The sequence below is a fragment of the Brassica napus genome, chromosome C2, assembly GCF_020379485.1.
Source record: "Brassica napus cultivar Da-Ae chromosome C2, Da-Ae, whole genome shotgun sequence".
Taxonomy (NCBI): domain Eukaryota; kingdom Viridiplantae; phylum Streptophyta; class Magnoliopsida; order Brassicales; family Brassicaceae; genus Brassica; species Brassica napus.
Genome location: NC_063445.1, coordinates 39,065,472 through 39,086,839, shown reverse-complemented (window position 1 = coordinate 39,086,839; position 21,368 = coordinate 39,065,472). Strand labels below are relative to the sequence as shown.

At 39.1% G+C, this 21,368-nt stretch overlaps 1 long non-coding RNA gene across 1 annotated transcript; it reads left to right on the top strand.

Moving 5' to 3' along the window:
* Positions 1-7,044: 7,044 nt before the first annotated feature.
* Positions 7,045-10,550, top strand: LOC125581982. The gene is made up of 2 exons (XR_007319809.1): positions 7,045-10,039; positions 10,155-10,550. It is a non-coding gene; the product is annotated as an uncharacterized LOC125581982 (long non-coding RNA).
* Positions 10,551-21,368: the final 10,818 nt, after the last annotated feature.

The following is a 21,368-nucleotide window of genomic DNA, read 5'->3' as shown; positions in this document are numbered from 1 at the left end:
TTGGAAAATCTTAAACCCTAAATCATACATTGAAAACTAAATTTTACTAACACTAAACCCTAGGGTTTAGTGTTATTAAGATTTAGTTTTTAATGTATGATTTAGGGTTTAAAATTTTCCAATAGTTTACGGTTTATCCAAGATTTAAGGTTTATAATTTAGGGTTTGGAGTTTAGGATTTAGGATATAGGATTTAGTATTTTGCTAAAAGTTTATCTATGTTTATTTATTTATTTTTTGTAACTATTTTTATGTATTTTTATTGTTTTATTTTAAAAATATAATCTTATTTGGAAATTCAATTTTGTTTTCTTTTTTAAAAGATATCAAATATCAAATACTGAAACACTATTGGTTGGTGAATCTAGAGGTTCACCCTAGGGTGTGAACCCAAGAATTTCTCATTTAATTAGTTAGTGACTAAAAGTGGTTTCATAAGGGTCAAATAGATAATGGATCGTTTAGGATTCTAGGATGCCACATAATCATGTTGGCTTTATACGACGAGATGAAAGGATTACTTTGAATTATGACATGTTTGAAAGATATGCATACATTTTTTATCTGATTCAAGACAGACTTCTCATATTTGGTGGACATGATGAAAAACCTGGTCGACTACCCAACCTTTATCACAATGCTAGCTTATTTCCACCTCTTGCATGATTATTTTGAGTCTTAGTACATATTTTCAGAAATTGCAACATTTGCACCAATGCCCTAAAAAGGAATCCAGTTACAGAGGCGTTTTATGCTTCCATGTAAACCAGACACAATTTGATAGAATTATTCCTCGGAATAATCATATTATCAACTAAAACTTGGTTTAAAAATATGGGTACTTGAAAAAAAATCTGCGAAGGTAGAAACATTCTTACCGACGTCTGCTTAATACCCAATGCACTATTCGAGAGAATCTCATGGACAAGCCATCAAGCACATGGTATGTAAGAGGAACAACAAACTTTGGTTTACAAGAGAAATGCGTCAAAGAGTGTCATGGGTTATAAATGATAGTAGTTACAATATTGATGTTGATGACGGGAGGAGCACGCTAGGACATACATCCTATTTTGGTTCATCATTGATTAGTTGGACCTCACAGAAGCACCCGACAGTCGCATTGTCATAATGTGAAGTAGAGTTCATGGCGGCAACAAAAGCAGCAAATCAAGCTATATGGCTTAAGGAATTTTTGTGTGAGATTCTTAGTGAAGAAGGCGAGAAGGTCATACTTAGACTTGACAACAAATCAGCCATTGCTCAACCAAAAATTTCAGTTTTCCATGGAAGAAGCACTACAAGAAAACGCAGCCATAACGACTACGTGTTATGACTAAAAAAGTGTGGTCGTAATTTTACGACGACTTTACGTTGATATAAAAATCGTCGTAAACTTACAACAACAGCTAGTCGTCGTAAATTCGTTGTCAGGTTATGACGACTTGCAACGACCTATACATGTCATCGTAAATTTGTTATTACATTACGACTAAATTACATCAACAACGTAGGATCTAATTAACGACTAGATTACAAATAAAACAGAAGGTTGTTGTAAACGTGATAAATGTTTGTATGGTTGGTAAAAATGGTGGTAATATAGTTGTTAAGTTATAGTAAATTTTATGATGTAGTAAATTCGTTGCAACATTCCCACTTACCAAATTTGAAAATTTCCTATAAATATGCACTGCTCTCTCATTCTGAAGATCCACAAGAAAAAAAATTGAATTTGTTTTTTAAAAAAAATGTCTCATGGTGGCAATATCTAAGAGATCCGGAGTTGGATGTATGCACATAAAGATTCAGCAGGAATTGTGACAAACGAATTTCTCAACGAGACATAGATATTCATGTACCAAGCCGGAAACACACCTCTCACGCAGGAAACCGGTAAAATGTTTTGTCCCTGTCGTAAGTGGAAGAATACCAAGTTTGCTCGTAATGAAACGGTTTGGAAACATTTAGTAAATAGAGAATTTACCCCCACATTACTACATTTGGTTTCTCCATGGAGAGGGTGATAGTAGGAATGAAGCTAGTAGTAGTACTCACTTTGAAGATGGTGGTAATAGGGAAGAACCGAGTCATTTGCATCATAAAAGTAGTTACCCACAGGAGGATCATGTTGTAGATCATGATAGGATGCATGATATGGTTACAGATTTATTTCGTGAAACAACCTCAATAGTTGATCCGCAAAACCCGATATATGAAGATCTTCCAGGCGATATAACGGACGAAGACAATCAAGATGAATTTGAAGAAAATGAAGATCCTAATGATGAGTCGAGTTATGGTTCTGATAATGAGTGAATTTCATTATGTCATTTTTCTTAAATGTAACAATAATATGTTTCATTATATTGACTCATTGTTTTCATTAGCTTGCTTATGTATGAAATTAATGTTAAAAAAAATTTCATGTTAAAACAAGTTATGAGACTTTGTAGTTTGGGACTTAGTAGTGTAAAATGAATAAATAACTTAAGAAGTTTGGGGTTTCGGTTTTAGGGTTTAAACATGTGCCGTCCCTATGTCATCGTAACTCATAAACGCGGGCCGTCCTTAATCCAACGTAATGGAAAATCGACCCCTATGTCGTCGTAACGTTACTTCTAAATTATGACGATCCCTAAACACGGGTCGAACCTAAATCGGCGTAATCTTTATAAAACGTGGGTCGTCCCTATCTAGTCGTTAAGTTGATGTTAAATTACGACTAAATTACATCCCCTTATTCCTATAAATATGCTCTATTCTCTGATTCTAAAGATGCACAAGAAGAAAACGAGAAAAAGTGTTAAAAAAACTGAAGCGAGTGCATGTTCACCAAAACAGTTCTTTTCAACTCCGCATAGGAAAGCTTTTCCTCGGCTTCTCGAGCTAAGGAAAAGCCACCTCCTCCAGATGCTCCCCAGCTCCTGATGCTGCTCCAGCACCTGCTAATGTTCTGGGAGGTATCCATCCAGATTTGATGGTGCTACCGTATGCGACATATGCTAGGTTTACGGGCGAGGACCTGATCCAAATGCCCAGTCGCGAAGGTTTACCCACCATCGACCTCGATCGACCAGCAAACATTTATTGGTAATTTTTTATATATTTTTAATTATTTTCAGATTTACATTCATTTATCATAATTATATGTCTGATTAATTTAATTTTCCGTCAAATTTTGCAGGTTTCTGATGGACGATTTCCTTTGTTTCCCAATTTATTTATTACAGTTATTAATGTTTTTTTCAGCAAAAATGAAATTGGTCTATTGCCGTCAACTAGCAAGTGAAGACGGCGTTCTACCATAAGGCAATGGAATGCCTTTAGAACATTGTTGTCGGCTGGAAAGAGAAGTGGAGGTTTCAAGAGGATGATGCAAAACCCGTCTACGTCAGCGACAAGACTTGGAAAGGACTGAAGGCCTATTTGAATTTTCCTTACTCGGTTCGCACGTCCAACAATTGCTCCGCAGCCCTGTTGACAACAATTGCTCTGCAGCCCTGTTGAAGGCAATTTGCTATTGCCCCATACTTCCGGACAGATCCCACCGGTGTTGCCCTAAAGATGGTAAGTGTTAATTATTTCTTCATTTTTTTATAAAATTAATAAATTGTTTATTAATGAACGCATGATTAATTTTTAAAATTTTTGTATGCCGCTGAGGAAGGGAGAAACACCATCTCTTTCCTGACTTTACAAGAAGACATACCAGCATGCGGATGGAACGTTTGTGGATGCTCGGGCAGAAAAGATCCACAACAATATAGAGGCTCGGATCAAAGAGATCCAGACCCAGTTGTTGCAACAAAATCCGGATGGCGCACCGGTTCAGTTGTCGACCGTCAAACAGAACAAATTTTTTGAACAGGTAATATATTTTATATACATTTTAATATGTTTTAATTTTATAATATATATTACTAATAATGAAATTCATTGATTAATTACAGATTGTCTTGACGAAAATATGACGGATGGTCGGGATCGGTTCGGTGAATGATGTTCCGAGGGCGAGAGCAGCTTACGGTGCTGCAAGGGAGGAAAATGTTCAGCTCCGGGCAGATTTGACGGTTGCCAACAACGTCATAGCGGAGAACATGAACCAGATTAGGGCCATGGCGGCGACGTTTGATCTCATTGCGGAGGAAAACCCGGCGCTTTGGCAGATGTGGCAGCAGATACGTCTGACCATAAACCGCGACTGTACTCCGGAAGACCAGGCGGAGCTTGAGCGACAAGCCGATCACCATAGTTCCGAGCTCCGGGACGACCTTAACCTTTAGGTTTTTTTTCCGTTTGTATTTTGGATAATAAAATATTTTCATATATTATATTTTTAATTTAAATTTCTGAAATTAAATAATTTTGTAAATCTTATTATTTTATGAATTTTTAATTTAAAACTAAAATATTTTTTTCATAAATAATTAGAAACGGTGTTATTTGGTAGTAACATTACGACTATTTTACATCGACAGCAGATGTAAACTAGTTGTAAATTTTACGACAAATTCACATCGATGGTCGATGTAATTTCGTCGTAACGTTTACGACCTTCCAACCTGTTTTTTATGACTTCATTTACGACAACATAACGACGATGGTTTACGACCCATTTACGACTAAATATGTGGACATAGTATTACGCCTACTTTACGACGAATTCTGTTACGACGATATAACGAAGTCGTAACTATTACGATGATATAACGAAGTCGTAACTGTTACGATGATATTACGACGATTTACATGTTATGACGAGCTACTAATGAAGATAGGAGAATCGTCGTTAATTCTTCGTAATAGGGGATTAACGACGATAATGACGAAAAGTGCAGTCATTAACCACCTGTTTTTTTGTAGTGAAGAAAGCACATAGTTTCAAAATATCACTTCATTTGTGAGTGTGTAGACAAGGGGTAAATCGAAGTGGAGCATGCGTCGGGTGTAGAACAAAGGCGTACATCCTTACCAAGCCATTACCAAAGATTAAGTTGATAGAAATAAGGAGCTTAATTGGAGTTCAAGAAATTGTTCTTCCTATTTCAAGCTGAACTTAAGGGGGGAAATGTTGGAAAGCTCCAAAACTTGTGGAGCTACCTAACTTATTAGTAAGTGTTTAATAAGTTTGTAGATAAATACAAATAAGGAAACCTAAATAAAAATAGAAAATTTAGATTAGGTTTGTATTATCATATTCCATATAGAATAAAAAGTCGTTTAGTTTAGTTTTATATAATAAGATCTAATGAAGAGTTGTTCCATAAGATCCACAAAAAGCATCGAGAGCTTTAGTTTTAAAAGAATTTTGAAGCAATAAAGAAAAAAATTTCTTTAATCTTTGTGTTTCTAAGGATTTGAGATGAAATCCAGGGCTACTCCCAAGTCTTCTCTCAACACTAAAGATATTTGGATGGTTGCAGAGAAATCGAATCATTAAACTGTCGACTCAGATGAAACGATATAGATCATGAAGAACTTTTAAAACTCAAATATTCGGTATGTGCCCACGCTTTTGAGAGAAAACTGGTTAAATAGGTGTAGACGAGTTTATTTTATAAAATATATCATGCAAGCTACATTACTTTACTCTCTTTTTCTTTCTTTTTTTGCTAACTTACATTACTTTACTCTCTCAAGTCAAAACAACATTATTTGAGTAACACTCTGCTTCTTAAGACCATATCTATCCCTACTCCATATTTTATTTTAAAAATGGAGTAGAAAATGGAGTATGAATAAAAAATAAAAGTTTACTCTATAAGTAGAGTGATTTTTTATTTTTTTGTTCCTACTCCATTTTCCACTCCTCAGATTTCGATTGGTCCAATAAAGAGACAGGGAGGAACCCATTTGATGACATGCCTCAATCGATTCCACCAACATCTCCTCCAGACTATACTGAAGTTAAATCCCATATCCGTCAGCTTCTTGGAACTGAACACAATGCTTTTTCGATTCTCATCCACACCTTCAAAACTATTCCAAAGAGTTTTCTTTTCAACAATTTTTTTTTAGTTGAATAGGCAAAACAATAATTAAACTGGTATAAAAATATATATATATATATATATATATATATATATATATATATATATCTTTATATATATATATATCTTACGTTGAAGGCACGTTGTATTCTGGGTATTATTTTTTTTTTAACTGAAAAATATTAATTTAAGAAGAGAAAATTTTAAAGGTGTTATTAGAAGGATTTGAAGCTGGGTTTAGAGGTGTCAAATATTACGGAATGCTGAATGATTCTATTATGAAAAGAGTGTACAACTTATATAGTAGATTACAGTAGGGCTTACTATTAACTAATTACAATCATAGCCTTATACTGTACATATATCTTACACTCTCCCTCAAGATGGAGGCAAATGCTTGACTCCAATCTTGTCATTTAGTTCCTTGAAGCGCGGACGAGGCAGTGGCTTGGTGAGAGTGTCCGCTAGCTGATCTTTTGTCGAGATATGTGAGATACATAGAGCTCCGGAGCTGATGCAGCCACGAATAAATTGGTAGTCCAAAGCTACATGTTTCATACGGGAGTGAAAGATTGGGTTAACGCAGAGATATGTCGCACCCACATTGTCACAGTAGACCACCGGTGCTGCAGGTGTGCTTATGCCCATTTCGGTCAGTAGAGAACATAGCCAACGTAGTTCAGATGCAGTGTTTGCTACGGACCGATACTCTGCTTCTGTGGAGGATCGGGCAACACTTTTCTGTTTTTGTGATGACCAAGAAATCGGGCTTCCTCCTAGGTAGATTATGTAGGCGTTGGTGGAGATGAAATCATCCTCATCGCCAGCCCAATCGGCATCTGAGAAGGCATGTATAGCCGAAGGTGTGTCCGTCCTGAGGAAGATCCCACGTGATGGCGTCCCGGCTAAGTATCGGAGGATTCTTTTTACAGCTTGCCAGTGCTGATTGGTGGGACTGTGCATATACTGTGAGAGTCGATTCACCGCAAACACTTTTCTGTTTTTGTGATGACCAAGAAATCGGGCTTCCTCCTAGGTAGATTATGTAGGCGTTGGTGGAGATGAAATCATCCTCATCGCCAGCCCAATCGGCATCTGAGAAGGCATGTATAGCCGAAGGTGTGTCCGCCCTGAGGAAGATCCCATGTGATGGCGACCCGGCTAAGTATCGGAGGATTCTTTTTACAGCTTCCAAGTGCTGATTGGTGGGACTGTGCATATACTGTGAGAGTCAATTCACTGTGCATATTCTTTTTACAGCTCCTCAGCCTTCCTCTGTTGCTCTTCACCACCATCACCTTTGCCTTCTCTCGCTTCTTCTCCTTCTTCTGGTCTTTTCAGTTCCAGTGGAGCTTTCTCATCTCTGCTAAACTCGAGAGGTCGTTCTTGTCTGAGTCTTACCCGTGGCTTGAAGAGGATGGTGGTTACTGACGAATGCTTAGAACGCTTCCCTACACTCTCCACCGGTATCCGCCTTACCGGAAAACGCAACCCTCTGCGACTGTGGATTCAGATTACTCGTCGAGAAGGAGCAGTAGCAACGAGCAGAGGGAGTCGATTCTGCTTCCTGGATGCGACTATAACACTCTTGCTTACTCTTATGGTCTTACCTCACACTCTTGCTACTGTTCTGGAAGGTTTTTCCTCTCTTCTTAATAGGTAAAGGCTTAAGCTTTATTGTTTCCTTTGAAGTTGATTTGGTTCTTCCTCAGAAGGTTTGAAAGTAGGTTGAAGTTTGTTTGTTATGAATATATAAGTTTAAAGTTTGAGTCTTGCTTGTTGATTAATCCCTCTAAATAGTCTCCAAACTCATAACTCACCGTCAGATCTGACGTCACCTCCGTTCGCTAATTTAATCATTTTCCAAGTCTTAGAAACACCAAGGTCTCTGTCTTTGCTCTGTTCTTGGCTAAAGTTTGTCTTTTCCCTGTTCTTGTTTCACCTATATGCTCTATGTTACAATTTGAAGTCTTTATTTGGCTATAGTTTATGTATTTACTCTGTTTCTTGTCTGTTTTGCTCATGAAGAAGACTAAAGTTTTTTGTCTTGATTAAAGTATGGTGCTTTGATTGTTATGACAGTGGAGAGGGAGCTTGGAACCATGCTGAATGCATTTTTGGGGGTTGATACACTTAAGCGATGAAGATGGTTTCTTTCTCGTAGAAGTTGAAGGTATTAGCTGATGAAATCCGTACTGAGCTTCTTTCTGTGTTACGGAAGACCCAAAAGTCTGTGAAGCCTAGCTTGGCTGCGATAGAGCTTACCCTTGCTCTGCATTATGTGTTCATATTCTGAATTTCTGATTTCTCTGTATGCTTTTATTTTTAAAGATACAGACTTTGAAGACTGGAGAATCCCAAAAGTGGTAGTTGAATCCTATGATGCACCGGGACGGATACGGGGACAGAAACGGGGACGGAAGCGGGGCGGAAAACGGGAAAATTTAAAAATTATGGGTACGGGTACGGCAAATATATACTAGTAAAAAATATAAAATATTTATAAAAAAATAAATTTATATAGTGAATCTAACATAATTAGATATAATTTACTATAATATGTCTATTTTGCCAACTAAAATTAGAAGCAAGATAACAGTGACAGTTAAAAAAGAATTGCACAAGCATTATGTCTCGTGAAAACTAGTCTTACTCATAGCTATGTTCTCTAACCGTCCCCAAGCCGTACCAGTGCTGTCCCCGTGAAGTACCCGTCCCCGAAACGTTTCCGGTACCGGTACGGCACCTAAATAGACGTCCCCGTGCTACATAGGTTGAATCTACAAGTTCAGTGAAGAGAGGCGACCATGAAGATTGTGTTTAGATTAGTTTCTGAGTTAGATTAGGTTTATTATATCTTGTTTAGTTCGATAAACCAGTTGTAATTTTGTAAACAAATTTCGATCTATAAAAAACTTGTTTGTTTGTATTTTGTGATTTGAAAAAAAAAAACCTAAACCCTAAACATGTTTTAAATCTTTAAACATATATTACAAAATTTCAATATTTTCATAACAGCTATAATCTTAAACTTAAATTCAAAATTTAGTCATCTTAAAAGTCAATAAGAACTTTTTTGCTTATTTGAATTTTGTAATTAAACAAAAAAACCAAAATCCTAAACCCTAAACATGTTTAAAATTCTAACAGAATTTAAAAAATTTCAATCTTTTCATAATATTATTTTAATCTTAAACTCAAAATTTAATCATTTTAAAAATCTAATCTCAAATTTAAAATCAAAACTATAAACACTAAATTTTAAATCTACACCCTAAATCTAATACCCTAAACCAGTAATTTAAACCCTACATATAAAGTCAAAAATCTATAAGATACACATATTACCCCAAACCATATACTCCAAATTTAATTAATAATATAACTTCAATCTTTTCATAATATAATTTCAATCTTAAATTTAAAGTCAAAGTTTAATTATTTTTAAAAATATTATATCAAATTTAAAATCTAAATCTTAAAGCTACACCATAAATATAATGCCCTAATCCCCAAATTCAAACCCTAAATAGAAAATCATAAATATAATTACTACAAATAAAATCTTAATACTTATATCAAACATAATTTTTTTTTAAATTACAAACCAAAGTCATCAAAATATTGAAAATAGAACCACGAAAGATAATAAAGAAAAACAAAGAGGAAAAAGGAAAAATCTATTGGGTAACTATTAAAAAAAAAAAAAAACTATAGACCAATAACCTCTCATCACGCGGATCACCTTTTGAACCGTAGGATTCAATTAAATTAGTGGATGAGATTTTTTTATTTTCTTTTCTCCTTTCTTTTTTTTTTCTCTTTTTCTCTCACAGATCTCTCTCTTTCTCTTCTTGACCTCTGATTCTTCCCTTCTCATTTTTTTTCTCTTTCTCTCTCAGAGATCTCTCTCTTTCTCTTCTCGACCTCTGATTCTTCTCTTTCACTCTCTGTCTCTATCTCTCATCTTCTCACCATCAACATATACGAATCTGTCTTAACCCATCAGCTCAAACGAAATCTGTCTCCTCTATTTCCGAATTTGTGTAAGTTGTTTTCGTTTAGAATCTCTCTATTCATCGTTGCTTCTATCCTTAGATCTGTTGATAACATTTATTTTATATGTATTTACATACTGATTTGTTTTTTTGGAATGTGAAGGAAACATGAGATTTTAACAAGGAGACAGAAGATTCGGCGGAGGAGTAGGAGATGCGATGAGCAGATCGAACGGTGGCTCCAGCACCAGATTGAATCCTTGCTTCAGCAATAGCTTCTAGAGCTATTTGAGGATTCTGTGTAGAAGAAGTGGTGTGTGACTGAAAGATGGTGACGTTGGAGCGTTGTGGTGACGGAGACGACGGATGCGCAACTGATATGCTGCGGTTTATGTTTAGGTTTTGTTAATTAGGTTTTGGTTAATTAGGTTTGGTATAATGTTTTTTAATTAATTTTTGGTTTAATGTGTTCTGTTGTATTTGATTTTTTAATTCTGGTTTAGTGTAACATTTATTTGTAATCTAAGTTTAATTAATAAATAATTTTTTTTATTTTTAATTACAAATTAGTTTTCGGATTTAATGTTAAATTATCTTATTTTAAACTTATCAAATTAAATTAATTAATCACTATTGATTAATTAAATTTAACTATTTTATTTTAATTTGTAGCATTATATATATGTCATTATAAAATATTTTACAGCGTTAAAAAAAGCCATAAAAAATTACATAATAACACATATCAAATGCTATAAATGACTATTGTATAGCTAAAGATTAACGCTACAACATCTCAACTATTTATAGCACATGAAAAAACGCTACGATAGGAGGGGGGTCTATTATAGCTGCGGCTGTCATGGCGTTCTTAGAAACGCTACGAAAACAATATGGTAGCACATTTTCGACGCTACTAATGTCGATATTTCTTGTAGTGAGACTGTTGTGCTCTGGCGTATGTGGTGGTGTAGTCAGATGCGATATGCCTTTAGATGTCAGGAAGTCACAAAGTCCAATGAACTCACCGCCATTGTCAGAGTAGAGAGTCCGGATGCGTGAACTGAATCAATTTTCAACCAGGGATGTAAATGCCACAAAGACCTCCTTAACTTGTGATTTCTTCTTGAGAGGATACATCCATGTGTATCTTGTAAAGTGATCAACAATCACCAAATAATATTTGTAATCATCAATTGAGGTGAATTGTGACATCCACACATCGCTGTAGAGATATTCAAGAGGTTGTCGAGAGACAATGGTGTTGAATTGAAAGGCAACTTCTGACTTATATTGATGAAATAGTCCGAATAGTGAAACTGCTTTGGACTAGATTTTGAAACATGTAATGAATTGCGAGAAACAACAGATTTCAGAACAGTAAATGATGGATGCCCGAGACGAGAGTGCCACGATGAGAGATCGGTTTTTGATGATGGTGTAGCCGATATCACTCAAATTACCCTAAAGATTGAATTACTCTCTCAAATAAGAGGTTCAGATGTAGTATTTAGGGATCAAATCCACAGAGACTCTAGGATTACACTGTAGATTTATAGTCTTCGAAATAAAGCTAGATTAATAGGTTTTAAGCAGTAAATGAAGTGGCGAACAAGGTAGTTGTTCAATTGGTTTGATTTGAAGTTGTTAACAGTTGGGAAAATAGCTAGATTCATGTTTTATGTTAGGTATGATAAGTAAGCAACTTAGTTGGGTTATTAGGGGTTTATAGGTATTAATTCTTCTCAAACTCAACCTTAAGTAAAATCAATTGGATTATCTATATCTAGATCTCGGATTTCAACTTTCGTATATCAATCACGAGATAGTGTTGATAAATGATTCTTAAAGAATTTCGATCGATACACCTTTCAAAATATCGATCGACACAACGATTGTCGCGTCGATCGATGCTTCTTCTAGAAAGCTTTACGAGCGGGTTTGATAAGTGTTCACTAACTTACTAGACCAACTTTCATGTGTATCTAGTCAGTTAGATCATACTAGTTTAGTTTCAGATATTGGGTCAAGCTATTACTTGTCTCAATTAATCCTAAGATCTAAGTTAAAGGGTGATCAATCCTAAACTTAGCATTAAGAGCAACTAGATGAATAACTATATTTTAAACACCCTAACAACAGTTTAAGTTAGCAGCACATAAATCAAACTTATGAGAAACCTAAATCTAACAGTGAGACTACTCAGACATATTCATAAGAGACATGGTTATGATGGTCTGAATAATACTTAAATAAATGAATAGCAAGAGAAACAATAAACAAATTAGTAAAGAAAGCAAGGGAGTTCAAGATTTTTCTCTCCAATCCTAAGCTCTCTCTCCAATGGTAGAATGGTTGCTTCTCTCCAAACAAGGTCTAAAAGGTCTCTAGGCAAGTCTGCCTCTAAAATGATACAAAACCCTAATAATATAGCCTAACAGGCGGCCAAGGACTTAAAACTGTAATTATTGGAAATTTTGTGAAACTTTCAATCTTCTTAATTTGTCATTAACTCGCGGGTGGCTTCGATTGACGGTAACAATCAACCGTCGATCGATTGTTCTTGTTGATCGTCAGTCGATATTTCTGACTCAATAATCGACTATCTCTCTGTTTCCAGCAAAGCTCTCAAAAAGTCTCCAAATCTCCCCAAATTCATCATTTTCCTCAAGTAAGTACCTGAACTTGTAATTACTCTAAAAAGAGTCCAAATACATATAAAAGACTCTGAAAACCTATATAAACCATGGCTAAAAGTGGGTAAAATTCATGGCCTATCAACTCCCCCAGACTTACTCTTTTGCTTGTCCTCAAGCAAAACATACCAGAGCAGTCTCTCAGGGAAAGGTTTGAAAACAACAGGGACTCACGGATTTAAAACTTTGAATCATTACTTCTATAATGTTGCTAACCACATCAATGACATCCTAACCTTAGAAGCACATCATGCAATATCCTAGTATAGCAACCAAATTCATCTAGCCAACAACTCAATAGATCTTATCTGACTTTCTCCTCTACTAACCTCATTTCTTGCATAAATAAAAGTGTAGGCTTTACCTTGGGAGTATCGATCACAGGATGCAAGGATGCTCAAACAAGTATTTGGACCTGTGATACACTAAAAATGAATCCTTGCTACTGTAAAGTTAACAGTGGTAATTGTAATATTTGAGATTCAATCCAGAGGACCAGTTTAATCTTTATTCGTATGAGTTTAATAATAAGCTGAGAAACAAGTGGGGTTTTGAGAATTAATTGTGATGCAAGTAACTAGAATACCAAGATGGTTCAAATTCGATTTAAGTGAAGCCGGCTTAGGGTAATTAATCGGGTGTCAATGCAAAACTGAACAACTATTCAAGTGCAATGAGGTGCAGTCTAGAACTCAAATCACTCGGCTAGAACAATCCACTATCGTGGTCTTGCTCCCTTTGCAGATCGGTCTTGAATCCTAAGTTCTCACTTGGAACAAGACGCGATAACAAGCCTTAGAGACAAGATCCGATTAGTTCACTTAATACCCTTATATCTACTCTCACTGATTAGGGATACAAAGCTCATTCAATATATGTCAATTTATCTCCTAAGCGGTTAGCTAGGTGATTAAATCAAAAATCGAACATTAAGTGATCAAATCAATGTAAGCAGTAAGAACAATATGAATGAAGAACAGTTAAGATCACTTATTTGTGTTCAGTTCATGCGGCTAACACGCTACAACCCTAAGCAAGCTTAGCCTACTACTCAATCATAAAGCAGGATGACACAGACATGGTTTCTAAATAATACTGCATTTAAAATAAAGTAGAAAGACAAGGGTTCAGGATGATCTTCTCGCGAGGATGAAGCCTTCTCCCTTACAAGTTGCTTAATCCAAAGAAAATAGTTCTCGGTCTCTTGCAAAACTAGCGTCGTAAAAAGAAATGATAGCATAGGCCTTTTTATATGGAGGTGCTGGTGGCAAAGAGATAAGAGAGAGTAGAATCTAGGGCAAACATCCGGAATAGGAAGTTTCCTTAATGATCGGGAACAGTCAGACGCTTGTTCTCTTCGGGAACAACCTTCGGGTTGTTCTAGATGGCTGTTCCACATCGAATCCTTCATAACGACATCTGACTTCCTGAATCTCTCTTCTTTGCTCTTTCACCTGCTCCAAACCTGGAATGATATCAATTAAACACGAATTAGGACTGAGAATTAGCTCAAAGCACACATATAATGGTATTAAAAACACCATATATCAATTCCCCCAGACTTAGATCCTTGTTTGTCCTCGAACAAGGCCAAGCCTCAAGAACAGGGAGAAAGGTTTGAAAGAGTGGGAACTCGTTTTTCCTGAATAACCATGCTCTTACCACACATCTCTGAACCCTACAAGCTGTAGACTTAGACCGCACACCCTTACCAGAACACCCACGATCGCTGTTCGAGAATCAGCTCCATACTCTCTATCTCATACCTGAAAAGGTCGCACTATCGATACAAAACTCCTTAAACATCAATTAAGAAAAGCGTGAGCTTCTCTTTACAGGCCCTATTCAGGGTAGACGGGTTTATAAGGAACATGCTGTTTTATGGTGGAGCCAAGAGTGTTTAGGGGCTACCGTATTTGAGTGTATGCAGGATATCACACAAAATAGCAAGAGAGGACGGATCTATTGATGTCCACAACCCTTACTCGTTTCTGCTTCACGGATGTGGTTGTTCTCCACTTCGGATCAATCATATGACTGTTCTCCAGCTCTTGACTTCTTTTCTTATTCCTCAAAAATCGGTACCAACTCCTTGCTCAACCCTTCCCAGTGGCGTGTATCTTCCGAAGTTACCTTCCCCATCTCCATCATAAAATAAATAAAATCATACTGTATATATATATATATATATATATATATATATATAATTTTTTTTTTTTGAATAATATTTATGGGGTTTCGAGGGAAAGGTATCGGGGTGAATGTTTTGCAGCCACTGGTGGTCTATCCTTTTGTTTCTCACGGGTCGTCATTGTTCCTCTGGTTAGATCATGCACCCTTGAATGTTATTCTTATTAGGGCTTGATCTTGTGAACTTTTCTCATTATGCTCGCTCTCTCTTCTCTGAATGTAAGGCATTAACGAGTAAGGGGCTGCGTCAATCCTATCTTCTCCGACCTTTTTGCACATATTTGCACATATGACATTGAAAAACAGAGTGCATGAGGGTGAAAATAAAGGCTTAGGTACAAGGTTGGAACTAGCTAAAGATGAGCTAACCACTCAGGATCAGCAAGATTGGTAAAAAGAATAAGAAGCCCTGAGTGTGGGTCTCGTTTCCCTGATCTAGTGCCCATAACAAGAAGAATTTCAATCAGGATTAGGTTCAAGTTAGGTGGAGTTGAGTCTACCCAGTGTAACCTGATCGGATGAGAGCTTCTGGAGAATCAAATGAGATAAGTCAGAGGGTGTTCCAGGTCCAAGTGTGGGTCTTTCATCACTGCTAAGGTCACTGGATAAGAATGTTAGAGCACGAGGTGGTTAAGAGAATATATCACTAGGTCCTAATTCCCACAAGAGTTTTAGCTGACTCGATTCTAAACTGATTCAATAAAACATCCAAATGACATAAGGACTGACTCGAAAACAAAGAAATAAAGTGTCAGCACACAGTGCTTCCCCCAGACTTAATTTACACCATCCCTGGTGTGAAATGAATCTGAGGTCAGCCTAAAATCAACAGAAGGCATAAAAATAAAACATAAAAATAAAGAGTTCAGATGGATAGAACAATGGTTAGAGAATAGTTCTCCCGGACTCAGTCGGACTCGCCGCTCTCGGCTGGATCAAACGAACGTCTGTTGCGCGAGCGATGAACCTCCTCGGTCGAAGTGCGATCGTGGAGTCTGCTCTGCTGGAGGCTGTCTCTAGTTACTTCCGCCAATGCAGCCTCCAGTGATGAGATGGAGGATCCTCCACATGAGGCTGTTGTTCTTCCGCTGCGAGTCAGCCATCCAGCGTCGGTAAGCCTGATCATCGGTCACATCAGCCAGCGCTCCGAGGTCGTATGACGGTTCAGCTTCTGGGGTGATGTCCTCAACATCTTCCATGTCCGCGTCAGGTGCTGCAGCACGTGGATCAGTGCAAAGGAGCTCAGGTGGAGGGAGGAAGCATATGTTTTCGAACACGCTGAACCTGGTGATCTCGGGGTGAGGCAGTTTGGTGAACAGCTGGGTACCGGCCTTATCAAAGAAGCTGTAGGTCTCTTCATCACGCATGATGTGGCATGCCATAAGGTGCTTGATGTCGAGGTATTGAACCTCTTTGTTGACGCTGTACTTGCTGAGATCAATGTCGAAATGCTTGAAGAGCGGTGTGAGTAAGCTACTTCTTCTGTCCTTCTTGTTCGAACAGTGCATAAGACACTGCCGCCTCTCGCAGATCATGGTCATGAAGTTGAAACCGGGGTTCGTCTTGACCTTTTGAATTGGAATGCCGGACCCAGAAGCTCGGATTTCATCCTCAATACCAGCGTACAGGGTTTGTAGCTCCCCGTTGGTGACCTTCGAGGTCAGATCTTTAGCGAACAAGAGGTTTGAGATGATCTTTGCAATGACCCGAAGCACTGGGTTCCTGATCTGCGACTGGTAAGCCTTTCTGGGTGTAAAGTTCCCATTCGCAATGCAATCCCAAAAGGCGTTAGAAGGAGAGAACTTTTTCGCCACCGCTACTCCTATCGGTTCATTGGCTGTCTCATAGATCTCATTGAGCTTGTCGAGGGATAGGGAGCAGTACTCTCCATCGACCATGAAAGAGAATGAGCAGTTGGCGTAGGAAGGTGCATTGGAATCCTCGTACGTGATCGTGGCTGTGGCGAGCACTTGGGGAGCAAGGTCTGGGTAGAGCTCATGTGTTGTATAGCACAGAGGAGCTATCCCTATGGCGTGTAGCGTCTCGAACACATCCTCGTCGATCCCAAGATCAGCCAGAGTCTCCGCGTGGCAGAAACGAGTGGGTAACATGTCACCCCGGAGGAGGGCGTTGTAACGCGCTGCTGTTCCCTTATCCCATCCCTCGCAGTTGAAGTCCAAGAGCAATGGGCTGTCGAGATCAATCGGTTCACCCTCTTGTTCACGGTGCCATGGGTAGGTCGCGGAGGTTTGTTGTTGTGCTTGCGGGGCTGGCGTACTGCTCGTGCAGGTCGCTCGCGTTCTCTTGGCTGATTGCTTAGTGCGTGCCATCTGCAAAGCAAACAAAATAAAGCTTTAGTTCTGTTATGTCGCACAAAAGAAATGGAATAGAACAATTTCCATCTCTCTTTATGCAAACCGCAAATTGCCTTGACACGACAACCAACAAATCGAAACTCAACCCAATAACTCCATTCAACTATCCACAAACCGAATCCAAACAGTCCTATCAATCGCAAATCGCAAATCGCAAATCGCAAATGTGAAATGAATGATGAGTTCATCTTCTAAATCAACCCTAACAGCAAAAGGGAAAATCGAAATCAAGTAGTTCAAAAAGAATCGATCTATGAAGCGGTTAGAATGATGAACTTTTCAAACCGAGTTTTGAGATTTGGATGAGGATTGTCGAGCCTCTTACCTGTTGAAAATGGTGAAATGGACTGCAAAAACAGAAAGAACTCGAATTTCCAAATGAGTGAGAAGCAAAAACCACTTAAAATGGATGAAGATCTGAGCTTTGGTGGTTGCTTAAAAATCGCAAGGGTTGGGGAACAGTGTACGGCGGAGTGAAAGGGGAAATTGGAAGGGTGGGGCCTTAAATAGGCAAAGCCCTAATTGCCCTCCTTTTTTTTATTTTTTATTTTAATTTTTATTTTTATTTTTTTGTTTCGGAACACTTACCTGGAACAGGCAATGAGTTGTTCTACCAGAAGAACAGTCCTTTTGTTGTTGTTCTGACTGAAGTGTCAGATTTTTCTTGTTTTTGACCTACAAAATAGATCTGAAAAGAAATAAAATAGACTATAGAAAACAATGCACACACTAACCAGTGGGTTGCCTCCCACCAAGCGCTTGGTTAAAGTCATTAGCTTGACTTGGATCAGCCGATCAGGCCGATGGGGGAGCGCTTAGGGGAATTTCTTCGCCCTCTGTGATAGTGGAGTCAGCAAGGTAATGCTTTAAGCGCTGCCCGTTCACTACGAACTCGTCTCCTTTTCTGTCCAGTAACACAACAGCTCCGTAGGGTCGAACTTCCTTAACAGTGAAGGGTCCGGACCATCTAGACTTCAGCTTGACTGGGAACAACCTCAGCCTTGAATTGAAAAGCAAGACCTTATCGTTGGGTTCGAAACGTCTGGCAATGATTCGCTTGTCATGGTAGGCCTTGGTCTTTTTCTTATAAATTTTGGAGCTTTCATAGGCGAGGTGCCTTATCTCTTCCAGCTCATTGATTTGGATCATGCGCCTCTCAGTTGCTGGCTTGATGTCGAAATTCAGTAACTTGACTGCCCATGCAGCCTTGTATTCAAGTTCGATAGGAAGGTGACACGCCTTACCGTAGACCAGGTGATAGGGGGTGGTCCCTAGCGGCGTTTTGTAGGCCCATTGGGCATCGTCCAGCTTAAGTGACCAGTCCTTTGGTGAGGTGTTGACAGTTTTCTGGAGAATGCTCTTGATCTCCCTGTTGGAAACCTCAACCTGTCCACTCGTCTGTGGATGATAAGCGGTCGCCACCTTGTGCCTTACTCCATTCTTCTTTAAGAGTCCCTAAAATGCCTTGTTGATGAAGTGTGTCCCACCATCGCTAATGACCACTCGAGGCACTCCAAATCTCGGAAAGATGATGGAGCTGAACATCTTAGTCACCGCTTTTGCATCATTGGTGGGACTCGCCATCGCTTCTACCCACTTAGATACATAGTCAACGGCGACGAGGATGTACTCGTTCTTAAAGGATGGAGGGAATGGGCCCATGAAATCGACTCCCCAACAGTCGAACACCTCAACCTCTAGAATGTAATTCTGAGGCATCTCATTCCTCTTGCTGATGTTCCCAAGTCGCTGGAATGCATCGCATCTGGCTATGTAGGCGTGAGCATCCCTGAACATAGTTGGCCACCAGAAACCCGCTTGAAGGATTTTGGAGACCGTTTTGAATGTAGCGAAGTGGCCTGCGTAAGAAGAACCATGGCAATGATGTAGGATTCCTGGGATATCTGCCTCTGGAACACGCCTTCTGAACAAGCCATCCTTGCAATGTCTGTACAAGTACGGTTCATCCCAAACATAACGCCTTGCCTCCCTTAAAAATGTCCTCTTGTCGTTTCCAGTGAACTTAAGAAGTTGCTTTTCAGCAGCAAGAAAATTCACAATCTCAGCAAACCACGGGAGGTGAGAGTACTGCTTTTGGATCGCGGCGACTGGCTGTTCCGCGATGCGAGAACAGTCGGGTATCATTCCCAGAGGTTGTTCCGCGATGCGAGAACAGTCGGATGTGATTCGCAGAGGTTGATCCGCGAAACGCAGACCAATCACGTTGACGTGTTCCACTGGGTGTTCTTCATCAAGAGTTGTGTCGTCCTCAATCTTCCTTCTGGACAAATGGTCTGCAACCCCATTCTCGACCCCTCTCTTATCTTTTATCTCAAGATCGAATTCTTGGAGAAGAAGAATCCACCTCAACAACCTCGGTTTTGCATCTTTCTTTGTGAGCAGGTACTTAAGAGCAGCATGGTCGGTGTGCACAATCACCTTAGATCCCACCAGGTAGGATCTGAACTTCTCGAATGCAAAAACAATAGCCAGAAGTTCCTTCTCAGTCTTAGCGTATCTGCATTGAGCTTCATCCATGGTTTTGCTTGTGTAATAGATTACATGAAGTTTCTTATCTTTGCGCTGCCCAAGGACTGCTCCAACTGTAAAATCGCTGGCATCAGTCATGATTTCAAAAGGGAGATCCCAGTCTGGCGGTTGTACTACAGGCGCGCTGACTAGAGCTCCTTTGATGGTATGGAACGCAGCTAAGCACTCACTGTCGAAATCAAACTTGATCTCCTTGCAGAGCAATCTGGTGAGTGGTCTCGCTATCCTTGAGAAGTCCTGGATGAACCTTCTGTAAAACCCCGCGTGACCTAAGAAACTCCTGATATCTTTCACAGTTTTTGGTGGTTGCAAGCTCATCATCACCTCGATCTTTGCCTTATCCACCTCAATGCCTTTCTTGGAGATCTTGTGCCCCAGAACAATCCCATCCCTGACCATGAAGTGGCACTTCTCCCAATTAAGCACTAGATGTTTCTCCTCACACCATTTTAGTACCCTGCCCAAGTTAGACAAACAGACACTAAAGGAGCTTCCATAGACGCTGAAATCGTCCATGAAAACCTTCATAATGTCTTCAACAGGTCAGTAAAGATTGACATCATGCAGCGCTGAAATGTTGCTGGAGCATTGCACAAGCCGAATGGCATTCTCCTGTAAGCGTACGTTCCATAGGGGCAGGTGAACGTCGTCTTTTCCTGATCGTCTGGATGGATAGGGATCTGAAAGAAACCTGAATAACCATCTAAAAAGCAGTAATATGGGTGGTTAGCCAATCTCTCAAGCATTTGATCAATAAAAGGGAGTGGAAAGTGATCCTTTCTCGTTGCTGCATTTAATTTTCTGAAATCAATGCACATGTGATGTCTTGTCACTGTCCTAGTAGGGATCAATTCATTCTTTTCATTTGTGATAACAGTGATCCCACCTTTCTTGGGTACTACATGAACATGGCTAACCTATTTACTATCAGATATGGCATAGATCACACCCACTTCAAGAAGTTTTATAATCTCTTTCTTAACAACATCTTTTAGATTCGAGTTTAACCTCCTCTGATGTTCGACAGAAGTCATTGATTCATCTTCTAGGGGTATTATATGCATGCATAAATCAGGTGAAATGCCAGGTATGTCAGCTAGTGAATATCATAATTCCTTACGATATTTCCTAAGCTCACATAAAAGCAATGCAGTTTCCACATTATTTAGTTCAGCGTTCACAATGACATGATAGGTGGAATTCGGACCTAAGAAAGCGTACCTGAGCATCTTGGGAAGGGGTTTTAGCTCAACCTTGGGAGCTTTAAGCTCGCTCCAGGGATCATCTGGTTGGTTCGGCGGAACAAGCAAGTTTGGTGTAGGGGTTGCTCCAGCTGGAGTGTTCTCGTCCCTGTTGCCTGCCTCCCCCAGACTTAGACTCGCTACCATTCTTCCCATACTCCTTGCGGAATCAAGCATCTTAGCATACCCGGCTGCATCAATGTTTACGACACTGCTCGGCCTCAGCTCTTACTAGTGCAAGCTCAAGTGGGTCTTCTATAAGAATCTCCTCGCTCATTCCTTTGCGAGGTTGCAGCGGGTCAATCCCTTCATCAACCTCAAAGGT